This window comes from Micropterus dolomieu, linkage group LG04 (assembly GCF_021292245.1).
Source record: "Micropterus dolomieu isolate WLL.071019.BEF.003 ecotype Adirondacks linkage group LG04, ASM2129224v1, whole genome shotgun sequence".
NCBI classification, from domain to species: Eukaryota; Metazoa; Chordata; class Actinopteri; order Centrarchiformes; family Centrarchidae; genus Micropterus; species Micropterus dolomieu.
This window is the reverse complement of record NC_060153.1, coordinates 31,742,103-31,754,508: the sequence shown is the minus strand read 5'-3', so window position 1 is coordinate 31,754,508 and position 12,406 is coordinate 31,742,103. Positions and strand designations below refer to the sequence as shown.

At 39.0% G+C, this 12,406-nt stretch overlaps 1 protein-coding gene across 9 annotated transcripts in view; it reads right to left on the bottom strand.

The window, feature by feature from the left end:
• The window catches only part of tenm3 (teneurin transmembrane protein 3), an 818,277-nt gene that overhangs the window by 247,928 nt on the left and 557,943 nt on the right, over nucleotides 1-12,406 (bottom strand). For 8 of the 9 annotated variants that reach the window (XM_046046662.1, XM_046046670.1, XM_046046663.1 and 5 more), the window contains one exon: nucleotides 773-850. The gene's annotated coding sequence lies outside the window, so the exon portion shown is untranslated. Of the gene's footprint in view, nucleotides 1-772; nucleotides 851-10,702; nucleotides 10,722-12,406 lie in introns of those variants that run through there. The other variant, XM_046046668.1, reaches the window with a different exon arrangement.

Genomic DNA, 12,406 nt, shown 5'->3' with positions numbered 1-12,406 from the left:
GCTTTATTCAGCTCAAAAGAGTGTACTGCAAATAGCCTCTGCACACAATCTGTCAGAATTTATACAAATCATATTACATTTTAACAGGTGGAGCACTTGGCAACAAGATTTCAGCTAGAAATGTAGGTTAACAACACCTGAAACCATACTGACCTTATCACTTGAGTGATTTTTTGGCAGAAACAAAACATACAGTATCATATATCATACAAATGAAAAAATAAATAATTTGTAATCCCACATTTACCATTTTCAAAGTCAAAGAAAAATGCCTGATAATCATTGAATGCTGAGCAACACCCCCACCACCACCATCCCCTCTGACACACACACACACACACACACACACACTGCTGTCAGAGTCCTTCAGCTGAAACAGCTTTTCCTCAAGAGGTGCCTTCCAAAAACACTTGACAAGAACAGAAATTGGCAATTCATTCCTTTACTTGTTAATTTTTTCCTGCTCGTTTTTTATTGATCACAATCACTTGTTCCCTGCACGTGTTCAAATTGCAGAGCGATTTTTTTTTCTCCAACTGCGAGAACAATAGCCTAATCAAAGCAAATTGGTGCTAATCTTCTCACTGTTTAAATGGATATTTAGAGAGAGAAGCAGAAAGAACAATTTAAAAAAAAATGAACAGGGTAGATAGCGAATATGTATTGAATAGGGAATAACTAAGAGGCAGATAGACAATACTGAGCAGTGATCCAAAGAGAAACACAAAAGACACAGATGGAGAGACAGTGAGAGGGTTTAAGTGGAACCTACCAACTTGTTGAGCGGTCTAGCAGTTGAATGGCACTGGGATGCTGCCAAGTTGTGTCATTTCCTTCTGTGCTTCCAAAACTAGGGGCAGAAAGACATGTATCACATCAGAAACAGTAGCTGGCCAGGCCCGGATGCACGCATCAGCCCTGAAACCGCATTAACCACCTTCCTGTAAGATTGTCTGTGTGATTTGAATGATGGAGCAAATTGTTACTTTCCTGGATTCACACAGCAACATTTCATATGAACCAAAAGTGGGAGCCTTATAAATACACACTGTATGGCGTCAACTATGGTCAGTGCGGTACGTCTCAGACACAGTAAGATGAGGCTATGGTGGAGCTACAACTGCTCCTTATTCCAAAATTATTGGTATATCCATCTTTGTTTTTCTGGCCTGCCTTGTTTATTGTGAAATGATTTTACCTCTTTCTATAGGGTGATGTTATTAGCACAGGTTTGGCAACATACAAAGGTGCTATATCTAAGATAAAATACATAAATAATTGTAACATCTTAGGCTTTATCACAAGTCTTTTTACCTACATGATAGAATAAATGGTGACACTGGTGAGCCATATGAGCATCCAATGTAGACTACTGGCATGAGGCATGATGCGAACTGAAGTCTCTGAGAGTTGAAAGTCTTTCAAATGCTTTGTACACATGGTTGATTTCTTATGTCATTATTAGGTCCACTGCCAACTTTAACAACCACCAATCGAATTTACACAATTGATACTCTACGCACTAACAATTACAGTAAATCATACAAACAGGTTGATTCAGTGGTTTTATTTAATCACATTGAGTGTTAAGACATTATTTCCTCAATCACAGTATTATCAAGAGTAGCATTAGTGCACACAGAGAGCATTCTGATAGGAAACGGTGCAAATTGCTGTATTACAGTATTGTATTATGGACATATTTTGAACAAATACTTGTTTGCAAAACCTCTAATAAAGGTATCAAATATTTATTTTCCCTCATTGATCTTATTTGTTTTAACTCTTTAATATTTTGTCTCTTCATCTGATATAAAAAATATATCAAGAGAACAATGAAATGCCAATAACAAAAAGGAGGAAAGGAGACTGAAAAAAATATTTGCAAATTCAAAAATGGTCTGTGTCCGGTTTTCTCGTCTTGAGGTCACTAATGAATATGGATGAATATTTAATTTTTTAATGAATTTCTATCATGTTTGAGTGTAGAAGCACAGCAGCCTACGTCAAGGTTAAATACATATGAGTTGATTGAGTAGATGGAGATTGTGTCCACCTCTAAACTTTGAAATGATTAATCATATCTCCACAGTAGAAAGTGGCTATATGGACATAAAAAAAACAAAAAGTGTAATGCTGTATAGACCAACAAGAAGAAAGACACAGCAGATAAAGATACCCAATCAGAGTGAAAGAGATAAAGCAACTAATGTTTTTATGGTGATCGAATACAAACACATAGAGGCAAAACGCTTGCATAGGAAAACAAACTATCCACATCCACACACACCAGAGAATGGAGAGGTCCAACTCTTCAATGTGACAATGAGCTAATCAGATTTGAGGGAGGAAAGTGTTTGATAGACAAATTGCTGTCTCTCCACCCCAAGCCCCCCTCTCAGCCATATTTCTCCCCCACTCTCTCACTAATCAGCAGAAGAGCTTTTAGAGTGCAGAGAGGGATTCATATTTACTCACTAATTCATGTCAACAGCCAAATCTGCTCCATGACGATAAATAAACAACTATTTACCACATAACCACTCTTCACATGGAAAAGCCAACTCCTTCACAAAAGCCACAAAGCGTATCAGTAGCAGGGCACCATCAGCCAACTGTAAGGAGTTTTGAAAAAAAGGCTTCATACTGTTAAAATGCATGTGCTTGTAGGGTCATTTGATGTCAGACTCATGGGTATTTCTGTATTAAAGATTACATAAAGGTTTGTGTCAAGTGGTAATCTGAGACTGCAATGAAACCAGCAGCCTGACCATGATCAGTTTAAATAACAAATGACCAACAACTTAAGTCCCTTATAAACAGGTTAATATGCTGGTAATTAAAAAAAAGTTTTTTTATTTTTATGGACAACTCCAAAGTTGTCCATAAACCGTTGAATGCAGTCACATTATCAGAAAGACATGCTTAAAAACAAATGTTACAGAGAGAGACAACATCTGTGCTATCCTGCATAGTTTATTAGGAAATATAAACTGTGTAATAAATGATGAAATATTGTAAACTAGGCCACTTTAACTTGTAGAGAAGATGTTCTCCTCACATCAGGAGAGCTTGTTTTAAAGGTGTATTTACACTGCATGCTTTAAACCTGGCAGCGCCGTGCAAAGGACAAGAAAACTCCCCACAGACAATCCCATCCATCATCAGTTTTCAAACTTTGATTCATGCCAACTGCTTACAAGACAAAAAACAGCAAAAAACTTACATATAGCATGTGAGTAAATCACAGTGAGAATAAACATCCATCTTGCAGCTTGTGAGAAAAAATTCTTTTTGGGATCATTATTTTCACTGCTGTCATCATAAAACTAGATGTTCATGTCTGAAGAGGACTTTAGAGACCGTCCCAGCATCCACTGTGGCAAAAAGCAGTGCATTCACACCTAAAGAGTTTCCAGGTCACCATGCGCTGACTGTCTGTTGTACATCTTACGTTGAGTCACAATCAATCACAGTGCTTCACATAAGAACATGTAGTCTTTTAATTGTCAAGATGAAGATGAGGAAATAAGTCTCGGGATATGCACCAACTGATTAGTTGGTTTCACAGAAAAATCCAACCAGAGTTTTGAAAGTTATGTAAAAGTAAAATGTGAGGATTTGCTTCTTTTTTTTTTTTATAACATTATGAATGTATTTTTAACAACCACTAATTATCTGTTGTGTCACTGTTGCCAGTAGGTGGCGCTATGACTATGAGTGAATACTGGCATGTAGATTTCTTCAGGACGGGACTCTTTTCAAATGTGGAATTTGGTACAGACTCGAACATGTACACTAAAGATACATCAACTTCCTGTGTCATGGCAACAAATGCATCACAATATAGTCTTATTAAGGCTTTTCTGCCCAGATTTGAGGTGAATGTGGTTACCTGCTAGGTTCGTGACCCCTTTTCAATGCCACGGACACACCATTCAGTGAAAACTGCAGCACACAGCACAGTTTTAAATCATGAAGGTCTCTAGATCACACAGTGAAAATTTGAAGTACATCTGATCAATTCTCTATGAGGAGTTTGATAAAGTACGGAGTCTGTAAATGGCATGAAATGCCCTAAAATGGCACGTTCAAAACTGTTGAGTTTAGGCTCCAAGTGGCTTTTTTTGTCACGTCTATTCGCAAGACCCATATGAGATTTTCACCACTTCTGTCGTGTGGTAAGTTTTGTAAATTTTGAGCACCTTAAGGCCCTCAAACATGTGAATCATTTGGAGGAAAAAAGAAAGAAAAAGCAAGCAAAATTGGTTTTGCGCACGGGCCCTAATAACTGTAGCAGTGTGTGTCAAGCAGGAGGCAGAAATACCTGCTGAAAAAGAAATAGAAGGATGGAGGAGAGAGAGGAAGCACAAAACTACAGAAGAGAGAAGACGAGCTCTATAAGATATGATGGTAATCATTAAGGGCTTTGTAGGTGAGGAGAAGGATTTTCATTTTTTTTTTCTGGATTTTACAGGGAGCCAGTGCAGAGAAGCTAATACAGGAGAAATATGATCTCTTTTCCTGGATCTTGTCAGTACATGTGCCGCAGCATTCTGGATCAGCTGCAGTGTCTAAAGGGTGTAATTCGGACATCTTCGGTCCATTTTGTATTAAACCGCACCGTTTGACTTGACTGGGTGGGATTTGTTCATTATTATCTATTATTCTGCCTGATTTATTCAGTATAAATGTCCCTGTCATGTTGTGTTTCATGGCAACTTAAGAAATAGCAGAAAAAGGAGAAGAAACAGCCAACAACAGGTTCCAGAAGTAATAACTTAGTATCAGCCATAGAGATAAAGACAAAATCATTTAATGCACACAGAAGTGAAAACTTCACTCGGATGGTCTGCTGTGGATGCTAGATTTTAGAAAAAATCAACTTTCAACGTTATGAAAGACATGGAAGAACAGTGGGACGCTGTTTGAAACTGAAACAACTCACTGTCATAAATGTACGTTCAGCATAGTGGAAAAACCTGCTTACCAGCAGGTACTATATGGATGGACAGATGGATAGATAGATAGTTGGAAAATGAAGAGGATGACATAAAGTGGGAGGTGGTGTGGAAGCAATTCCTTGCACACCTCTCAGTCATAAATATGGAAAAGGAACAGCACGGCTCAGCCAGCCCTCCTACGAGCAGAATGTTATCCTCCATCCTTGGCAGAATGAAAAAGCCTCTAGCTAAGAGAGATACACAGATAAACAGATGAATGGATCTACTGACAGAGATATGTATAGGGAAAGAAACCTATAAACAACTGAGATGAATAAACTGACACAGACATTTCTTGGTTGTAAATTTGTTCTGGTTGTACATGCAGACACCTGAAGTTGAGTAAGTTGTGTTTGAGACTTTCAAAATGAACTGTTTGACTGTAGGTGCTAAATAACAAGTGATAATAGACTACATCATCACACAATGTAACACTTGTGGAATGGGGAAACAGAAATTCATGATACTTTAAACTATGTTAAAATTCACAAAAAGCAGAATTGCTCTGGCAATTGAGTGCTGGCTATAAGATAACGGGAATGTACAACAGTGTTTTGTTATCTTAAGTCAAACTAAATCTATAGCAAGGTATACAGTATATACAGAGAACACTGCAGCCACATATGAATGTTGTCATTGCAAAATCATGTGAATTTAACCTCTCTTCCACTCTTCTATCTATCCACTCTTCTGCTTTCAGGCTTTCCACCAGATGTTTGAACCTGGCTGCAGGGATTTGCTCCCTTTCAGCCACAAAAGCATTAACGAGGTCAACCACTGATGTTGGTCGATAAGCCCTGACTCGCATTCCAGGTCACCCTAAATTTATTGCATGGGGTTGCGGTCCAGTTCTTTCACACCCAACTGGAAAACTATTTCTCTATGGAGCTGGCTTTGTGCGAAGGGGTATTTTCATGTTAAAACAAACACAAACTGTTTCCTCAAATTTGGAAACATGTCTAAAATATCATCGTTTGCAGTAGCATTAATATTTCCTTAACTGCAAATAACTATATGTATTGGACATACAGTATAGTGTACAGTAAATAGACTGGAAGGCGTGACTTGCTTGACAGCACTGAACGGCTAGACAGTAATAATTTATGCAAAAATGTCAGCTCAACTGACAGATGGACTTATATTTTGGCTGCAGTCTAGGTGAGCTGTAAGGGGTGCAGGTTTCATATGTTAAAGAGATGGAGAGGTGACAGGCTGACATGTCTTATGATCGCTGTGAAAACTGCAGTGCCAACAAAATGCTTTCCCCTCCTGTCCTCTTTGATTTTCATTAGGGCCCAAGCATGGAACGTGGGAGGACCTACTGAACCATGCTCGGGAATAAACCATGTGAGGACCCTATTGAAATGCAAGGGATTATTATTAGGGCCCGAGCACAAACATGCGAGGACCTTACTGGAATTGCTCCAATCATTAGAGCTGGAGCACATCCACCTCGAATTTGGACAGAAAAGCCTTAAGTCAGTGATGAGTCGATTTTGTGAAGCTTGATCAAATGCTGTTGCCATGGCGATGCATTTTTCGCCATTAAACAGGAAGTGGTTTTTACTTGAGTGTACATTGTGTAGTCTGCCCCAAATGTGACATGTTTTATAAGAGTCCCGGCCTGAAATGATACGAAAAGTGCAATGAGATAACTTCTGTTACCAATTGGCTCTATAGAAATAAAATTGAATTAAGTATTCATCTATGCAAAAACATTATAAAATTGACCCACAGAGCAATGGACACTGTTCTGTTCACTGACTGCTTGATATCCCAACAGAATTGATATACACTCAATGACAAAACATATATTTTTAAAATGTCCAGGGAATGTTTAACTTTAAATGTGTTGGTTACATTTCATGTAAATCTGTGAAAACTAGTTTGAATTAAGTGGACCGCCGAGGTCTTCCCATAATTTGCACCACTTATGATGGTCATGGTTTGCAAATAGTAAAGCAGTCTGTATTAGAGGAAATGTGTGCTCAGTGTCTACAACCTCCAGTAAAGTCACATCAATAGAAATTGTAATTTTTTTTTCAAATACACTGGTTTTGTAATACACTGACAAAAGAAGAATTTTGTTTTTCCGAGATCAGGACTTGTTAAATAATCCAACCTACTGTACTTTCAAATTCATAATAGTTACACTACTTAAAATGTGCCAAAAGTAATTTAATTTTGACTGTGTTTGAAATGTGTGCTCTATCTACACATGATGGGAACATACATTAAAGTTAAAACACTGTAGCACTACAGTCTACAGTAAGCGGGCACCAATATCGCTTTATTCTACTGAACGGTTGATGATCTGAGATACTTCATATAAACACGGTTATTAAAAAGTTTGGTTTTCTCTCCTGATTGGCTTGAGGGTTAATGACCAATCAAAGGAGAAGGAATACAAACAAGAACACACCCTATAAATAATCAAAGCTAGTGATGGCTATGAAAAGCAAACCACACTCTTTACATAATAATATGGCAAAAAGAAACACATCATCTTCTCAATCAATAACAACAGACAAACAGTAAAGTTATAATTACGCCATCTGATTTGACTACCATCTCTTACATAAGATATCAGCTCGCTAGCCTTTGCTGCATTCAGACTCCCACAGTATATGAGATTCAAACAGCTCCAAGAAAATGGTAAATAATGCATAATGTCTGGGCAGGATTGGGACCGCACCAGCTGCCCTGGAGGCTACAGCATTTCATTTGAAAAAATCTGCCTATAATGATTATAATACAGAAAGAGAGACACAGATAATGTTGGGTAAGTGTTGTATATATGAAGTTATTGAACATTGTCAAAAAAAGAATAGAAGGTACAGAAGAAGAAAAAGTTGGTACACTGTCTCTTATCATTGCAAAGCACACCAATTAGTAAAAACGTACTCCGAGTCCATGTTTGTGGTAAGATAATGAAAACAACAATTAAATAATCTCCACTACTGACATTTTCAAGGAGAAATCAAGGAAAAATACTCAAACGACAAAACAGCTGTTCCAAAAACAGCTGTGACAATTTCCCTTGATAATGTCATGTCACATCAACATATATCCAACAGTTGGAAGTTGATTGCAGGATATTTGTTCAGTTCATCATCTAAAGCAGCAGGTTTAGTGTCTGGATCTTGGAATCACAAAGCAACTTTTGCTAGGAGATGCCATTTTGCACTCTAAGAATCGCCCCTGTATCATGATGGACGGGTTTTTGAACCTGGGAAAATAGCTTTCGGTTGGGTCTCCCAACCTCCAATGTTTTGTCATAGGTGAGGGGCCAGACTAAGTGCAATTGATGGACCCTCGATGAATCAGACATGTTGGAGCTGGAGTACCTCCCCAAAACAGGGAAATCAGGGCCCCCTCCTGGAGCCAGACCTGGGAGGGAAGCTCACCAGCGAGTATCTGGTGGCTGGGCTCGAAATAACTACATGGAGGCACCACCCTGTGGGCCAACCACATGCATGGATGGAATTGGGGTCGAGGCTATGTCAGCCTGGTGTCAGGCAAAGGCAAGATCCTAGGTATTCTGACCCCTGCCATCATCTAGGGACATGGAGAGCCACCTCTCTGGAGGGGAAGGAACCAGAGGTAGTGTGGGAGGTGGAGCCGTATCAGCTAGATATCGCTGGGCTCACCTCAACGCACAGCACTGGGTTTAGAACCAAACTCCGGGAGAGGGGCTGGACTCTTATCTGGAGTTGCTCAGGATGAAAGGCATTGGGTGGGTGTGCGGATACCCCACGTGAGAGTCGCAGTGTTGGAGTTCTCCATGGAGAACAAGAGGGTTGCCTCTATGCGACTGCAAGGCACTCAGACGAAGGCTCTGACTGTTGTTTGTGCACCAAACAGCAGATCGGAGGATCTGGCCTTCTTAGAATCTCTGATGATGGATCCTGGAAAGGTTACCACTTACTCTGTAGTTCTGCTGGGGGACGTCAGTACTCATATGGGCAATGATGGAGTAACCTGGACGGAGGAGATATAACTGTAACCGTGGGGCTGTGTAAACCATACCGGCGGTTGGTTAAGGGGGAGTTGGCTGTTTGTATAAAGGTCAAAGACAACCATTTCTTCAAGTTTATGTTCTTCTTGTTCAAAGTGTGTTTGTGAAACACTCCCTTACTGGATTTTGTTGCACTTATGGATAATTGAGCATTGTTTCATTTATTCTGTCCCCTGTGGCCTCTCTGCTCTGAAGTCACTTTGCCGCTTGCTCTCTGGGTGCCTGAAATTCCATTATAGGAACAATAACAATAACTTGATTTTCTTACTTATCGGCCAACAGTATTTTGTGCATCCCTAATTTATGCTAGTTTTTTTCCCATCGATTTCCACTGGTGTCACCAGAGGTTTTGTCTTGTCTGACAAAGTGTATTGTTACAGATCTCTCTGCTCTCATAATCTGAAGCTCGAAAAACTTCACAACATACAAAATCTAAACTAAAGGAGTCTAACTAAAAGCAGTCGAGGCCAATTGAAGAGACGTAAAAAACTAAATTACAGGAATGAACTTCTGGAAATCACTCAACAACACAGACTAACAACATATTACAGTGTATACTTTCAGATTTTCACATAAATAAACATAAAGCCTTGCTGAAGCCTTAGAATCTTGCCATTGTACATTAAACCTTTTCCTCTCTAATTTCTGTGTGTGTGCATCTCCTTGTGTGAAGTTGATTATGATAATAAACGGGTGATTGTCACAAACTATAAAAAAAAACTCTGCTGTAATTGTTCATCAGTGAGCAATAATTTTCAACTTGATTTGAAACAGTTGGTGTGTGTGTGTGTGTGTGTGTGTACATGGATGCTCGACACACACACACACACACACACTGACAGAGAGAAGTAGTGGGAAAAAGGCAGGACATGGGTTGAAATTTGAGCAAATCTTGAACAGATCTTTGTCATGGGATAGACACAGACAAACTACACTCTATTCTACTATAAAACTAACTATATACAAACTGCAGATATAAAAAGTGATGCAACAGTTATTTTGATGTCTTATTGAGTTTTACCTATAAAACTGAATACCTGTCTCTTCCCTTCATACTGTGCTCAGTCTACTGTACACAGTGAAGGACAACATATTATAAACCATGAACATTTTAATAATTGCACATAATATTGCAGCTTGACTGACCATGGCACATGCAGTTTATTGTTGTTCTACTACTGCTAAAATTTTATTTATTCTGTTCATTTTATTATGTTGCCTTGGTTACCATCTTCACTTTGTTCCGACACCAACAAACACACACACACACACACACACACACACACACAGTAAGTGTCTACACACATACAGTATATGCATATAGAAATTCTACACACAGATATACCCTGAAATCCACACACTGAATCACACTCACACATCCTCTGTGGAGAGAGAGGTGACTGTGTAATGGCGTCAGAGCAACAGCTGTGGATGACCTCACATGACCTTTGAGGTTGTCATGGCAGCATCAGCCTTGTTCCCACAACGCATTCACAATGTTCCATTACTGAGCAACATCATTTATTTATGAAACCTTCACTTCACAGGGTTGCTGTGTGTGTAAGAGAGTGTTTGTCTCTCAAAATGACAGCAAGTATGTGGATATTGTTGCAAATGCTTTTTTGTGCATACTTGTGTGTGTGTGTGTGTGGCTGTGTGTGTGTTTGTGTCTGTTACATACGGCTGCCTTGCTGAACTGCAGTGGCGTTGCTGCTGCTGCTGCTGCTGCTGCCAGTCCTATCTTTCTACACAGAGTCTGCCTTTGATAAATGCAATACAATAAATCCCATGTTAACAAATGAAGGGATTCTGTCCACAGAAGTGCAAGAGGGCTTTTAATCTGAAATGTATAGGCTACAGGAGGTGTTGACTTATGTTTTTTTCCCCATGTCTATATTCTACATATAGACATTGAAACCATAGTAAAAGATGTATTGTTGCAGGCGTAATACTACTATGAACAGATCATTTTCACTGTCTATTTTTACTTAGAAGTGCGTGCATCATGTGAGATGAGGGCCGTGTGGATGCTCTACCCTGTTAACATGGGCGATATAGATATTATCTACATAACACATAGCAACACACAATCATTATAGGATGTGCTCCTATAGTAAATCCATTCTGCATAGAAACAATAATTATGAAAACATGATGTTGTGAAAATACATTCATAACTAACTGTTGATCTGACCTTTGAACAGATCTATTTTGCAGCTTTGGTTTCACTTCAGCTTTAAATACCTCAAAGTAAACGGCTGGTAAAAGACTTCGAAATGAGATATTATACTGTGCATGTGTGTGTTAGTGAGTCTGTGCGCAGTAACCTTGTTTGAGTCCGTTCCCTGTCACTATCTTAGGCTGCACTCTGAAGAGAAGCATCTGGTTTCAGCATCTGGACACTCACACACACGCACACACACACACACACACACACACACACACACACACACACACACACACACACACACACACACAGATTGGAAATGTGTTTGATAGAGTCACTGAGCGGACACCAAGAAGGTTATCTGTGATCAGAGCCTGCAGTTACAGACACACATGTACACACACACACACACACACACACACACACACAGACAGCACAAACAGACAAACACAGGAACACACTTTTAAGGATTAAACTCTCTCTCGCTCTCTCACTCTCCCTCACTGTTACCATTTGGCTGGACTTGTTTGCGATTATTTGTCTTATATTGTGTGAATGTTTATTATCATGTGATGTTTCTGCAATAAATAGTGTAAATCAAGTGTAAACTCAAGCTTCTGTCTGTCAAAGTTTGTTCAGTGTACCCTGAGGGAAGCTAATACAAATGTGGGTCTACTCTTATTTGAAGGCATTTGTAGAGAACGATGTAAGCTTAATGTTAGCATCCGGCTGCCATTTGCATCGCACTCTTTGCCTTTTAAGCTTAATCATCAGTAAAAGGCATGAAATTGAAAATCATTCAGTGCTAGCTATGGTAGGAATGAGCTGTGATTGGTCTTGAAAACATTTACATTATTTAAGGATTATTTTCTCCACATGCATGTTTTAAGGTTTTAGATCTATTTCAACATAGTTTTTATAATTCACAAAATTTTTATACATCCAAAATGTATATTTTAGGTTTGGCATTTAAGTGTATTAGTTTAGAAATAGAGCCTGTGATCCACTGCCAACAGGGTTGTGGAAATCCTTTATTAGTCTGGTTGTTGAACTGCGGTGGGAAAAATTCAACCATTTTGATGATGTCCAGACTCATTATTGGTTTGGTCCATGTGAAGTGTTATACTGTGTAAAAAAAGGTGAAAACTGTGTTGGAAAATCAATCTGAGAACTGAACATTTGTCAGAACTGTATAGATTGTGAGTGTGTGTGTGTGTG